At 36.5% G+C, this 15,375-nt stretch overlaps 1 long non-coding RNA gene across 1 annotated transcript in view; it reads left to right on the top strand.

The window, feature by feature from the left end:
• The window catches only part of LOC140598434 (uncharacterized), a 71,171-nt gene that overhangs the window by 42,092 nt on the left and 13,704 nt on the right, over positions 1-15,375 (top strand). The window contains exon 3 of the long non-coding RNA XR_012000865.1: positions 4,935-5,038. This is a non-coding gene — a long non-coding RNA (uncharacterized lncRNA). The remainder of the gene's footprint in view (positions 1-4,934; positions 5,039-15,375) is intronic.

The raw sequence follows: 15,375 nt of genomic DNA on the forward strand, positions 1-15,375 counted from the left end.
TGTTGGTGGGAATGTGAACTGGTGCAGCCACTCTGGAAAACTGTGTGGAGGTTCCTCAAAGGGTTAAAAATAGATCTGCCCTAACAACCCAGGAATTGCACTGCTGGGGATTTACCCCAAAGATACAGATGCAGTGAAATGCTGAAACACCTGAACCCCGATGTTTCTAGCAGCAATGTCCACAATAGCCAAACTGTGGAAGTAGCCTCGGTGTCCAGCAAAGGATGAATGGATAAAAGAGCTGTGGTATATGTATACAATGGAATATTACTCACCCATTAGAAACGGCAAATACCCACCATTTGCTTCGTCGTGAATGGAACTGGAGGGTGTTATGCTGAGTGAAATAAATCAATTGGAAAAGGACAAACATTATATGGTCTCCTTCATTTGGGAAATATAAAAAACAATGAAAGGGAATAAAGGGGAAAGGAGAGAAAATGAGTGAAAATATCAGTGACAGTGACAAAACATGAGAGAGACTTAACACTGGGAGATGAACAAGGGGTAGTGGAAGAGGAGGTGGGCGGAGGGTTGGGGTGACTGGGCGATGGGCACTGAGGGGGGCACTTGGTGGGATGAGCACTGGAGGTTATGCTATATGTTGGCAAATTGAACTCCAATAAAAAGTAAATTAATTAAAAAATGAAACTTCCCACCTTTGATAAATAATAAAAGAATTGGAGCAAAATCCTATTGATAATTTATTTTCCTATGGCAACATATGGCAAAAATAACAGTCACTGATTTCACAGATCTTTACTGTGAAACAGAGGCAGGAAAGTGAAAGATAAAGATAATGACTAAAAAGACATAAAGCAACAGCAATAGTTACATTTTTGTTAGCAGACCATGTGGAACTGGAAAGGCACTGCTGGAAATAGGAATTTAAAAGTAGAAGAAGAAACACAGTATTAAACTATTTAAACTTAGTAGTTTTTCCTTCAATTATTTATTTTACTGACAGCGTTGTGATGTTAGAGGAGGATAGAAGAGGAGGGAATTTGACAGTCACACTAATTTTGAAATGCTTATTGGACATACAAGTAGAGATGTGAAGTAAACTGTTGGATAAATGTAACTCAAACTCAGAGGAAAAGTCTAGACTTTAGATATAAATTTGGAGATCATCATGAAACAATGGTGTTAAGTCATGAAATTGGCTGGTATTACCTCAGAAGATGATAGAGAAAGAGAAGGAAAATTTATATTAGGGTAAGAGGAGAATAAAAAAAAAGAGGTAGAAAAATAAGTCAGTGAAATAAGAATAAATGGATGAGTGTGTGGTGCTGGGAAAACAAGGAAAAAGTCAGAGTGGTCAGATATGCTTAAGGTTAGATCATTTGGAAGAAAAATTTCACTGATTTGGCAATGTCAAAGTCAACGGTGAACTTAGCATGAGCAATTTCAGTGGAATGTGGAAAAAGAATCAGGATTGAAGTGGATGTAAATATTAAGGGGAAGTGATTGTGAGTAGAAAGCGCCTTCAAAAGAAAAGAAAAAAGAAAGAGCCTTCATAGGATAATTCCACTAAACTTCTTGTTATTCTCATCAGGCAAAACCCAACTTTAATTACTGCCCTCCTTACCTCTATGGTAGCATCGTCCAGTGATGCCCTCATTTTCTGTATGTTTGTTTATCTCTTATTTATCCCTCTACTTCATCTTACCTTTCAAAATTTCTTCACTGTGTCTCAGGGAATTCATTTTCTAAGGTAAAAAGACTCCCCTAATATCCTCAACCATATTTAAAATGTTATCTTGGGGACATCCGGGTGGTTCAGTGGTTAAGCTGAGCCTTTGGCTCAGGGCTTGATCCTGGAGTCCCGGGATCGAGTCCCACATTGGGCTCCCTGCATGGACCCTTCTTCTTCCCCTGCTTGTGTCTCTGCCTCCCTCTCTGTCTGTCTCATGAATAAATAAATAAAATCTTTTTAAAAAGTTATCTCAGCTTCCTTATTTTATTTTTGCCTTGACTGGAACATTGTTTGTCTCCCCTCACATGCTATAGTGGCCAGGAGTGGGAGCATTATTGTTGCTCACTTTTGCTATTTCCATGCAATACTCCTCCTCTCTTGAGAGTTTCCCCAAAAGGTTGAGTAGGCTTGTTAGTTATCTTTAAAGTAGGAAAGTTCTAAGACAGTATTACAAATAGCCTTTCTGTTGCTGATGACATCCAGGGCTCTTACTAGCGTTTGTTTATTCTCCATAATTATTATTTGGTGTCAGAATATAACTCAAAGAAATACTGTTTCAGTTATGTCAGAGGGCAAGGATTTTGATCATGAAGTTTTTAGCTGCTTTAACTCCCTCTGGATGTTATCTCTGAATAATAAGCTAACATATTTTTCGAAGTATAAAATACCAAAAATAGTCATGTGTGGAAGAATATTGTGAAATAATGTGAGTTGAGAAAACCCAGGAGCTAATACAGTGCACGAGAGAGTAGATAGAAACTTTGTTGTAACTGTATGATAATGAAAATATTCCATATGCTAATTTCCATTCTAATTTCAAAATTAGGTTATAAAATGCTTTGGCAAAGCAAGATTTTTCTCTGAGTGTATGATCCATTTTGTTTTCATGAAACGTTCATCAGCCTTTAACCCTAAGAAACATTTGAACCTAGGAAGATGATCTCTTTGGTGCAAGAATTTTCCTATTAAATGGCTCATTATTCAGTTTTTATTAACTGAATTTGATCAAAAAGATCAAGTGCCCAAGAAGTTGTATAATCTGTAATTTTAGATAATCTTTTAATAATCAAATACGTTTCTTTCATATGCTCATAATTAAACCCATGGTTCATTAAATGACATTAATTTTTAAATTTTCTATAACATTCACTCATCATCTCAAATCCCTTAAGTATTTCCTTAGTAAGGATAAATGATATATTGGATCATGACTAGTTTCATTGTTTAGCATAACAACTTGGAAATGAATCTACCTTCAGGATTATTTTCCACCTATGAATAGGCCTCAGTGGAGATAATAAACCCTTGGATACCAGAGAGATTAATTAGTGTGATGGTCTCCAGAGGTCCTCACTGTCAGTTCTCTGCTTTATCTTGGGATAAAGCCTTCTTAGTGAAAACTTTCCTCTGCTTTGTGAGTGTAATGTGGTTTTTCTTTTAGAAAGTGGTCACGTATCCCAAGAGTCTAATTTAATGTATTTGCTGGTCAGTTTGACTTTTCCTTCTCATAGTGTTCTCATAGAACATAGTTCAAGGTAGAGACTGAATTCTCTAGCTGAACTTTTCAAACTAGTGTTGCAATCATTAAAATAACAACAAATAGGAAATCTGTGGTTACGTAGACTGTCAGTTCCTTGATTGCAGATAAAACATAACTGTGAATGTAGATTGCTTTCCAAATTTCTTAAGACAATTTTTTTTTGTAAAAACTCTTCCAATTGCCTATTCCCAGAAAATACCATTGACTCTGTCAAAACCATAGGTTAGTATTAAATACACACACCTGTAGATTTTTTTCACATAAAAAATATGTATATGTCATTTTGTTTTTGCTTCCTGTTTGTAGCAATCACACTGTTTTTCTTACACTGAATATGAAATGTTTTCCTTTTATGAATTAAACAATTACCAGTAGAGTACATTTGGAGATGTACAAAGTGATCTGATATGTTTATCTTTGAGTATAAGAGAGAATTTGCAAGTGAGAGCTAAGTATTATGCCTTACTTTACAAGTTCTTGGGGCTTAATTTACCTCATCTATGAAGTTAAAAACTTGTACTAAATTATAAATCCTTGAAGAGCTGAAGGGTTAGGAATTGTTAATAGATGGCCATGAGCCCGTCTAAGATTAAAAATTAAAAGTTGAACAATGGATATTTAATAATCATAAAAGAATTATTAAGCACTAAATTTATGCATGACATTTAATTTCTTCAAGAAAATGTAAAGAATAAAGTCTCTTGCCTTAAATTGGCTTATTTTATAAAGAAAGAATCACACAGGCAACCAGATACATTAAAGAAGACGTTCTATATATCTTGATTTTTTTTCTTCATCCAATCTATTTACTTAAGTCTCTTAGCTACACCTTGTGCAATGAACAGTGGATTGAAAGATGAATAAAACATAGCCTCTTACCTCAAGGAATTTGTAGTAAATATGTTTAAAAATCACAGCAAAGGGGCTGGGTGACTCAGTTCATTAAGGGTCTGACTTTGGCTGAGATCATGATCTCAGGGACCTGGGCTTGAGCCTCCCGTCAGGTTCCCCACTCAACGGAGAGTCTGTATCTCCCTCTACCTCTCTCTCTCTGCCCCTCCTTCTATTCATGCTCTTTGTTTCTCTCAAATAAATAAATAAAATATTTTTAAAAATCACAGCAAAAATATGACCATGGAAAAGGAAATATTAAATTTATAAATTTATAACTTAGGCTGTAGAACTTACCATTCCGAACTGATATGATTTCTTTATTAAATCAGTGGCTTTCAATGTAAGTGCTAAAGTCTTGAATTTTCCTAGTATGGCGTTTCTTAATGCCATATTTTTCCTAGAATAGTAAGCTTGATGAAATTAGGGATGTGTGTGTGTCTCTCTCTTTTTTTGTTTTTGTTCTTGTTTCTATACATAAGTTTATTTTAAAAAATGTATGGCCTTTTTACAAAATTTTTCCTTAAATTCCAGTTAGTTAACAGACAGTACAATACTGGTTTCAGGTGTAGAATTTAGTGATTCAACAGTTACAAACAACACCCGGTGCTTATCACAAGCGCACTTCTCGATCCCCATCACCTATTTAACCCATCCTGCTGGGCACCTCCCCTCTGGTAACCATCATTTTGTTCTCTATGGATAAGAGTCTGTTTCTTGGTTTTCCTCTCCCTCTCCCATGTTGTTTGCTTTTTTTCTTAAATTCCACACATGAATAAAATCATATGGTATTTGTCTTTTATTTAGAGTTGCGAGGCTAACACAGCATCATGGCTGGCATGAGAAGATGCTCAATGTGTTTACTGGAGTGAATTTAAGGGTGTAAGCATGAGTTGACGTTTCTTATCGTGGTAAGTTTTTACTGTCTACTTTGAAGTACAACACACAGAGAAGTGCACAAAATACTAATGTGCAGCTTGATGAGTTAGGGCAAAGTAACACGTGTATAATGACCACTAAGAAAAAAAGAAAGATCATCATCCTTTCTTAATCCTTACTCCCTCCTTCCTTCCAATAAGCCACTATTCTGAATTCTTACACTGTCTACTGTGGCCCCAAGGCTGTCAAAAGCACTGCTCATCTTCTAATCACCTTTAAGAGAATCAGGAGACACTACAATGGGAAATGCTAGACTCCCCTCCTGTGTTTCTTTTTTCTCCTGAATCTTGGTCCTTAACATTTGGTCTACCATAGCTGGAAATTCATGACAATACTTTAAATAAAGATTAGAGGTCATATTGAAAATTATGGCTGTTTTTTACAACAGAAATACAAATACACATGTTAATTTGTTGGTTTTCAAGTTATCTTTATTCCTATTTACCAATATTTGTTCTTCAGGTGTGATTCTTAGACTTAAATACGTAAATATTGTCACATACAAAGAATGTATTCAGTCAGATGCACATGAAGTAGGTAGAGTTGAATAGGTTTGAATGTGAAAGTAATACTTTTGAGGTGTATTTTCTATAGAATTAGCTTTTCTTCAAGCCAAGAGGACAATATAGAAGATACATATTTAATTGTATATTTACTTAGGTTCTAATTATAGGACAGTTTTCTCCTTTCATATTTATTCCAGGTAGTCCTAGAAAATTTTTATAATAATCTAATCACAGCTCAATATACATTATATATATTGAGGATATATATTATATTATCTTCTTCCAACAAATTAATTTATCATAGTTATTTAAGTGTTAGTTTCTTCATAGAATATTTAAATATGATTGAATTTGGGAAGAAGGTATTCACATATGCATTTTCAGGATCACAGACTTAGGAAAAACATACTCATATTTTATAATTGGACAGTAATTTCAATTATTATGTCCCTCACATTCCTGGAAATTTAATGGATACATATAGGAAGAGAACCTGGAATACACAGTATAACACTAAGACATGGATTAAATTCCTCTCAGGAATCCTTTTTGCCCTTATGAAGTCTGTCCTACTCTCTTTTCTGTCACTTCACTTTCTTGTTTGATTATCTGTATTTAAATTTGCAGTTAGTCAGTTGCCTTTTTGTTACAATTTACATGTGGCAAACCTCTTGCTCTCATCATAAAGAAGGGTCACTGAAAGTTAGGGAAAATCAGCACGTATCCACAATAATAGGCTGAAGTTCCTATTGTCTGATAGGCTTGTACTAGACACATTTTCCCATCCATTTCACAACACCTGATTTCTTGTCTCTGCCTGTCTATAGATGGAATGTTCTTTCAGCCAACCCTTGAATAGACCAATTCCTACTGAGAGTAGGGTAAGACTAGATTCAGATCTAATTTCTCCTACCTTCAAGCAGGCTGAGGTCTCTATATTTAATCCCATTCACTTTCCTCTATGTATTCAATCCCATTCACTTTCCTCATACCTATTTACTACACTGAGCTAAATAAATAGCTCTGTCAGTTTTCTGTGGACAAGGATGATTTCTTATTCGTTACATCCACTAACAATTATCCCAGGAGTAGTACATGGCAGATGCTCAATAATGTACGCATACTGAGTGCCTGATTTAAAATAGAGCTACTGAAAACTGACAAAATCTAGGTGATCTTGGAATGTCTAAAATTGGGGGAGGGTTTAGTGGTCTGCCTATCTATTTACCTACCTACCTATCAGTTTCCCTGCCCACTTATTTATGTATCACTGAAAACCTTCAATAGTATGATAACTAAAATTAATAAACAATTGCTCTAAGTCAATGGAATTGAAATGGGGGATGAAATCACCAAGTCACTGCAACCTTAAATAAATGTTTTACTTCACCTGTCATCAATTTCTTCATTTGTAAATTGAATGGCTTTAATAGATCCCCTCTGAGGACTTCTTTTACTCATTTTGTGATTTAAAAAATTTTCAGTTCTGTCTACATTTTGATCCAGTTGTTAATTAACAGGGATATAACTAGTTAATAGAAAAAAATCAGAAGGAAAATTTGGGAATTATCATAATCGACAAACAGGGAGATAAGTCCTTTAATAGTCAGTGATCTATGTAGTTTCTTATTAAGTCATTTTCATTCTGTTGATATTTCTATTTTCATGATTTCTTTGTTTTTATATTTCTGAGCAGATTTCAGTCATATAAAACTTTAGGGATTTTTCCAAAGAAGTATTGCAAATTCTTTTAATAAGTTGTTTGTGAAAAACAGCATTTAAAACTGGAATTATTAGAATTAATGTTAATCCTCTCTAGGTATATTTCTCAGCAGATGGGAGAATACTTAGGCTATTAAACCTAATTCATGAATCACTATCTAGGGTAATGAGACTTTAATATTCATTTCAATTTTTTCATTAATTCAAAGTGTCCAGGGCTTTCAGATAAGCCCGAATGAATAGATAAATAAAAATATTAAAAAACAAACAGTTTAATGTACCTTTATTTTATTATTTTTAAAGATTTTATTTATTTATTCATGAGAGAGAGAGAGAGAGAGGCAGGCACAGACACAGGCAGAGGGAGAAGCAGGCTCCATGCAGGGACCCCGATGTGGGACTTGATCCTGGGACTCTGGGATCATGCCCTGAGCCGAAGGCAGACACTCAACCCCTGAACCATTCAGGCATCCCTGAATGTACCTTTAAAAGGTGAACAAGTAGAATTATATCTCTGTTTCCTACCTGGCAATTATACAGTATGAATGGTTTCCAAAAATACAGCCAGAAGATTGAACGTAATTTTTTTCTGAGGATAAATTGACAATTGGTGGATTTGGTAAACTGAAATAGCCTCCCAATAAAAATTCCATAAAAAATTTGGAAACCATTTATCTGATAAAGGGTTAACAACCCTAATATATGAGAAACTCCCACAACTCAATAGCAAAACAAAAACAAGCAAAACAATCTGATTTAAAGATAGACAAGACAACTGAATATTTTTCCAAAGAAGACATACAGATAGCCAACAAGCCACATGAAAAGATGCTCAACATCACTAGTCATTAGATAAATGCAAATCAAAACCACAATGAGATATCATCTCATGTCTGTTATAATGGCTATTATCAAAAAGACAAGATATAATAAGTGCTGGCACAGATGTGGAGAAAAGGCAATGTTTGTGGCTATTGGTGGAAATGTAAATTGGTATAGCCACTATGGAAAACCCCCACTGTCGATGTTTCTTGAAAAATTAAAAATAAAACTACCATATCATCCAAGAAATCAACTTCTGGACATTTATCTGAAGAAAATGAAAGCAGCATATCTGCACTCTCATGTTTATCACAGCATTATTTATCGTAGCCAAGACATAGAAACATCCTAAATGTCTAACAATGGACAAATGAAAAAAGAAAATGTAGTGCATGTATATTGTGTATATATACACATTATATTCCATATATAATAATGCATTATTAATCAGCCATGAGAAAAACCAAAGAAAATCCTTCCCATTGTGACAGCGTTGATGAAATTGAAGGTATTATGCTAAGTGAAATAAATCAGAGAAAGACAAATACTATATATTACTTACATGTGGAATAAAAAAAAAGAATTCATAGGAGCAGAGAATATATGTATTTATTCATGAGAGACACAGAATGAAAGAGATAGAGGCAGAGACACAGGCAGAGGGAGAAGCAGGCTCCATGCAGGACTCCATCCCCGGTCTCCAGGATCATGCTCTGGGCTAAAGGCAGCGTTAAACCGCTGAGCCACCCGGGCTGCCCTAGGGTCTGTTTTCATCTATTTCACCGAACACCTATATTTTCACCCTAAATATCAAATAGAAGTGATACTGTAAGGTGATCTTTATGCCCATAATACCATACCATTGATCAATTGTCTGTTTTTGTCAATACCATACTGTTTTGATTATTACAGCTTTGTAATATATCTTGAAATCTGGGACTGTGATACCTCCAGTTTTTTTCTTTTTCAGATTGCTTTGGCTATTTGGGGTCTTTTGTGGTTCCATACATGCTTATGAATTACTTGTTTTAGTTCTGTGAAAAATACTACTGGTATTTAATAGGGATTCCATCAAATCTGTAGATTTTTTTTGAGCATGGGATATTTTATTAATACTTGTTCTCTCATCTATAAACATGGAATATTTTTTCATTTGGTCTTCAATTTTTTTCATCAGTGTTTTATAGTTTTTCAGTATCTTTCACTTCCTTGTTTATGTTTATTCCTAGGTATCTTATTCTTTTTGGCGCAATTGTTAATGGAACTGTTTCTTAATTTCTCTTTTTGCTTCTTCATTATTAGTGTATAGAAATGCAGTGGATTTCTGTATATTGGTTTGTATCCTGTGACTTTCCTGAACTCATTTATCAGGTCTAGTCAATTTTTGGTAGAATCCTGAGGGTTTTCTACATATAGTATCATGGCACCTGCAAATAGTGAAAGTTTTACCTCTTCCTTACCCATTTGGATGCCATTTATTTCTTTTTCTTTTCTTATTGCTGGGGATAGGACTTCCAGTACTATGCTGAATCAAAGTAGTCAGGTGGAAATCCTTGTCTTGCTCTTGATCTTGGGGAAAAGCTCTCACTTTTTTCACCATTGAGTATGATATTAGCTGTTATTTTTTCATATATTGTCTTCATTCTGTTGAGTTATGTTCCCTCCAAACTTATTTTGTTGAGAGTTTTTATCATGAATGGATGTTGTACTTTTAAATGCTTTTCTGCATCCATTGAAGCAATCATGGTGTTTTACACTTCTCTTGTTGATGGGATGTATGATGTTAATTGATTTGTGAATATTGAATCACATTTGAATACTAAGAATAAATCCCACTTGATCATGGTAAATGATTTTTTTAGTGTATTTTTGGATTTGGTTGGCTAATATTTTGTTGAGGATTTTTGCATCTATGTTCATCAGAGACATGGGCCTGTAGTTCTCTCTCTCTCTCTTTCTCCCTCCCTCCCTCCCTCCCTCTCTGTAGTGTCTTTATCTGGTTTTGGTATCAGGGTGATGCTGGCCTCATAGAATACATAGGAGCTTTCCTTCTGTTTTTCAAGTAGTTTAAGATGAGTAGGTATTAACTCTTCTTTAAATGCTTGTTAAAAAGAAATATTTAAGAACTTATTTATTTATCCATGACAGAGAGAGACAGAGGCAGAGACACAGGCAGAAGGAGAAGCAGGCTGCATGCAAGGAGCCCAATGTAGGACTCGATCCCGGGACTCCAGGATCACACCCTGAGCTGAAAGCAGATGTTCAACCACTGAGCCACCCAGACATCCCCCCTCTTTCTCCTTTTTATGAGTCTGGCTAAATGTTTATCAATTTAGTTTATTTTTAAATTGGATTTCAATTTTCCAACATATAGCATACCACCCAGTCCTCATCCCACCAAGTTCCCCTCAATGCCCATCACACAGTCACCCCAACATCCCGCCCACTTCCCCTTCCACTGCCCCTTGTCCATTTCACAGAGTTAAATGTCTCTCATGTTTTGTCACCCTTACTGATGTTTTCACTCATTTTCTCTCCTTTCCCTTTATTAGCTTTCACTAATCTTTATATTCCTCGGATGAATGAGACCATATAATATTTCTCCCATTCCGATTGACTTACTTCACTCAGCACAATACCCTCCAGGTCCCTCCACATTGAAGCAAATGGGGCTATTTGTCTTTGCTAATGGCTGAGTAATATTCCATTGTATACATATAACACATCTTTTTTTTAAATTTTTTTAATTTATTTATAATAGTCACAGAGAGAGAGAAAGAGAGAGAGAGAGAGAGAGAGAGGCAGAGACACAGGCAGAGGGAGAAGCAGGCTCCATGCACCGGGAGCCTGATGTGGGATTCGATCCCGGGTCTCCAGGATCGTGCCCTGGGCCAAAGGCAGGCGCTAAGCCGCTGCGCCACCCAGGGATCCCCCATATACCACATCTTTATCCATTCATCTTTCGATGGACACCGAGGCTCCTTCCACAGTTTGGCTATTGTGGATATTGCTGCTATAAACATTGGGGTTCAATTGCTGGGTCATAGGGCAGATCTATTTTTAACTGTTTGAGGAACCTCTACAGTTTTCCAGAGGGGCTGTACCAGTTCACATTCCCACAAACAGTGCAAGAGGGTTCCCCTTTCTCCACATTCTCTCCAACATTTGTTGTTTCCTGCCTTGTTAATTCTCCCCATTCTCACTGATGTTAGGTGGTATCTCATTGTGGTTTTGATTTGTATTTCCCTGGTGGCAAGTGATGCAGAGCATATTCTCAAGTGCTTGTTGGCTACACCTATGTCTTCCTCTGGGAAATTTCTGTTCATGTCTTTTGCCCATTTCATGATTGGATAGTTTATATCTTTGCTGTTGAGTTCAAATAAGTTCTTTATAGATTTTGGATACTAGCCCTTTATCTGATAAGTCATTTGCAAATATCTTCTCCCATTCTGTAGGTTGTCTTTTAGTTTTGTTGACTGTTTCTTTTGCTGTGCAGAAGCTTCTTATTTTGATGAAGTCCCAATAATTCTTTTTTGCCTTTGTTTCTCTTGCCTTCATGGATGTATCTTGCAAGAAGTTGCTGTGGCCAAGTTCAAAAAGGGTGTTGCTTGTGTTCTCCTCTAGGATTTTGATGGAATCTTGTCTCACATTTAGATCTTTCATCAATTTTGAGGTTGTGTGTGTGTGTGTGTGTGTGTGTGTGTGTGTGTGTATGGTGTAAGAGAATGGTCTAGTTTCATTCTTCTGCATGTGGATGTCCAATTTTCCCAGCACCATTTATTGAAGAGACTGTCTTTTTTCCAGGGGATAGTCTTTCCTCCTTTATCGAATATTAGTTGACCATAAAGTTGAGGGTCCACTTCTGGATTCTCTATTCTGTTCCACTGATCTATGTGTCTGTTTTTGTGCCAGTACCACATTGTCTTGATGACCACAGCTTTGTAGTACAACCTGAAATCTGGCATTGTGATGCCCCCAGCTATGATTTTCTTCTTTAGTATTCCCCTGGCTATTGGGGTCTTTTCGGATTCCACACAAATCTTAAAATAATTCATTCCAACTCTCTCAAGAAAATTCATGGTATTTTGATAGGGATTGCATTAAACGTGTAAATTGCCCTGGGTAACATTGACATTTTCACAATATTAATTCTTCCAATCCATGAGCATGGAATATTTTTCCATCTCTTTGTGTCTTCCTCAATTTCTTTCAGAAGTGTTCTGTAGTTTTTAGGGTGTAGATCCTTTACCTTTTGGTTAGGTTTATTCCTAGGTTTCTTTTTTTTAATTATTTTTCTTTTTTCATTCATTTTTTATTGAAGCTTGATTTGCCAACGTATAATATAATGCCCAGTTCTCATCCCATGAAATGCGCTCCTCAGTGCCTGTCACCCAGTCACCCCAACCCTCTGCCCACCTCCCCTTCCACCACCCCTAGTTCGTTTCCCAGAGTTAGGAGTCTTAGTTTTCTTATGATTTTGGGTGCAATTGTAAATGGGACTGACTCCTTAATTTCTCTTTCTTCAGTCTCATTGTTAGTGTATAGAAATGCCACTGACTGCCACACTGCTGAATTGCTGTATGTCTGGCACTCTTGGGGTAGAGTCTTTTGGGTTTTCTATGTACAGTATCCTGCCATCTGCGAAGAGGGAGAGTTTGAATTCTTTGCCAATTTGAATGCCTTTTATTTCTTTTTTGTTGCCTGATTGCTGAGGCTAGGCCTTCTAGTACTATGTTGAATAGCAGTGGTGAGAGTGGACATCCCTGTCTTCTTCCTGATCTTAGGGGAAAGGCTCCCAGTGCTTCCCCACTGAGAATGATATTTGTTGTGGGCTTTTCGTAGATGGCTTTTAAGATGCTGAGGAGTATTCCCTCTATCCCTACACTCTGAAGAGTTTTGATCAGGAATGGATGCTGTATTTTGTCAAATGCTTTCTCTGCATCTATTGAGAGGATCATATGGTTCTTGTTTTTTCTCTTGCTGATATGATAAATCACGTTGATTGCTTTACGAGTGTTGAACCAGCCTTGTATCCCGGGGATAAATCCTACTTGGTCATGGGGAATAATCTTCTTAATGTAATGTTGCATCCTATTGGCTAGTATCTTGTTGAGATTTTTTGCATCTGTGTTCATCAGGGATCCTAGTCTATAATTCTCCTTTTTGGTGGGGTCTCTGTCTGGCTTAGGAATTCAGGTGATGCTGGCCTCATAGAAGGAGTTTGGAAGTACTCCATGTCTTTCTATCTTTCCAAACAGCTTTAGTAGAAGAGGTATGGTTTCTTCTTTAAACGTTAGATAGAATTCCCCAGGGAAGCCATCTGGCCCTGGACTTTTGTGTCTTGGGAGGTTTTTGATGACTGCTTCAATTTCCTCCCTGGTTATTGGTCTGTTCAGGTTTTCATTTTCTTCCTGTTCTAGTTTTGGTTGTTTGTGGCTTTCCAGAAAAGCATCCGTTTCTTCTAGATTGCCTATTTTATTGGCATAAAGCTGCTCGTTATACGTTTTTAAGATTGTTTGTATTTCCTTGGTATTGGTCATGATCTCTCCTATATTATTCATGATTTTTTAAATTTGAATCTTTTCTCTCTTCTTTTTAATAAGGCTGGCTAATGGTTTATCTATCTTAATTCTTTCAAAGAACCAACTCCTGGTTTTGTTAATCTGTTCCACAGTTCTTCTTGTCTCGATTTCATTGAGTTCTGCTCGAATATTTATTAACTCCCTTCTTCTGCTGTGTATAGGATCTATTTGCTGTTTTATTTCTCCAGCTCCTTCAGGTGCTAGGTTGGCTTTCATTTTTGAATTCCTTCCAGTTTTTGGATGGATGCTTGTATTGCGATGTATTTCCCCCTCCGGACTGCTTTTGCTGCATCCCAAAGATTTTGAACGGTTGTATCTTCATTCTCATTAGTTTCCATGAATCTTTTTAATTCTGCCCTAATTTCCTGGTTGGCCCTTTCATCTTTTTGCAGTTTGGTCCTTTAACTCCTGGTGTTTGAAATCCTTCCAAATTTCTTATGATTTAGTTCTGATTTTAAAGCATTATGGTCTGAAAATATGCAGGGGACGATCCCAATCTTTTGGTACCAGTTAAGACCTGATTTGTGACCCAATACGTCATCTATTCTGGAGAAAGTTCCATGTGCACTTGAGAAGAATGTGTATTCAGTTGCATTTGGATGTAAAGTTCTGTAAATATCTATGAAATCCATCTGGTCCAGTGTATCATTTAAAGCTCTTGTTTCTTTGGAGATGTTGTGCTTCGAATATCTGTCGATTGTAGAAAGCACTACATTGAAGTCACCAAGTATAAGTGTATTATTATCTAAGTATGACTTCACTTTGTTTATTAATTGACTGATATACTTAGCAGCTCCCACATTTGGGGCAAAAATATTCATGATCGTTAGGTCCTCTTGTTGGATAGATCCTTTTTATTTTTTTATTTTTTATTTTTTTGGATAGATCTTTTAAGTACGATATAGTGTCCCTCTTCATCTCTTACTACAGTCTTTGGGATAAGCTTTATCTAATATAAGGATGGCTACCCCTGCTTTCTTTTGAGGACCATTTGAATGGTACATGGTTCTCCAACCTTTTATTTTCAGGCTGTAGGTGTCTTGGAGAGCTGGTTTGGTGGTTACATATTCTTTTTGTTCCTGCTTACCTTGGAAGCTCTTTATTTCTCCTTCTATTCTGAATGAGAGCCTTGCTGGATAAAGTATTCTTGGCTGCATGTTCTTCTCATTTAGGACCCTGAATATACCCTGCCAGCCCTTTCTGGCCTGCCAGGTCTCTGTGGAGAGGTCTGCTGTTATCCTAATGCTTCTCCCCATAAAAGTTAAGGATTTCTTGTTTCTTGCTTCCTTAAGGATCTCTTTTTCTTTGGAATTTGCAAGTTTCACTATTAAAGGTCGAGGTTTTGAGCGGTTTTTTATTGACTTTAGAGGGGGGAGGGGATCTCTCTATCTCCTGGATCTGAATGCCTGTTCCCTTCCCAAGTTAGGGAAGTTCTCAGCTATGATTTGTTCAAATACACATTCTGGACCTCTGTCCTTTTCAGCGCCCTTGGGAACCCCAATTAAACGTATATTTTTCCTTCTGAGCCTGTCATTTGTTTCCCTTTCCCTTAACCTATCCTATGAGCTTTTAATTGTTTTTCTCTTTTTCTCCTCAGTTTCATTCCTTGCCATCAGCTTTTCTCCAGTGTCAGTCACTCACTCTTCTACCTCATTAAACCTCATTGTTATGACCTCC

This window comes from Vulpes vulpes, chromosome 4, assembly GCF_048418805.1.
Source record: "Vulpes vulpes isolate BD-2025 chromosome 4, VulVul3, whole genome shotgun sequence".
NCBI lineage: Eukaryota > Metazoa > Chordata > Mammalia > Carnivora > Canidae > Vulpes > Vulpes vulpes.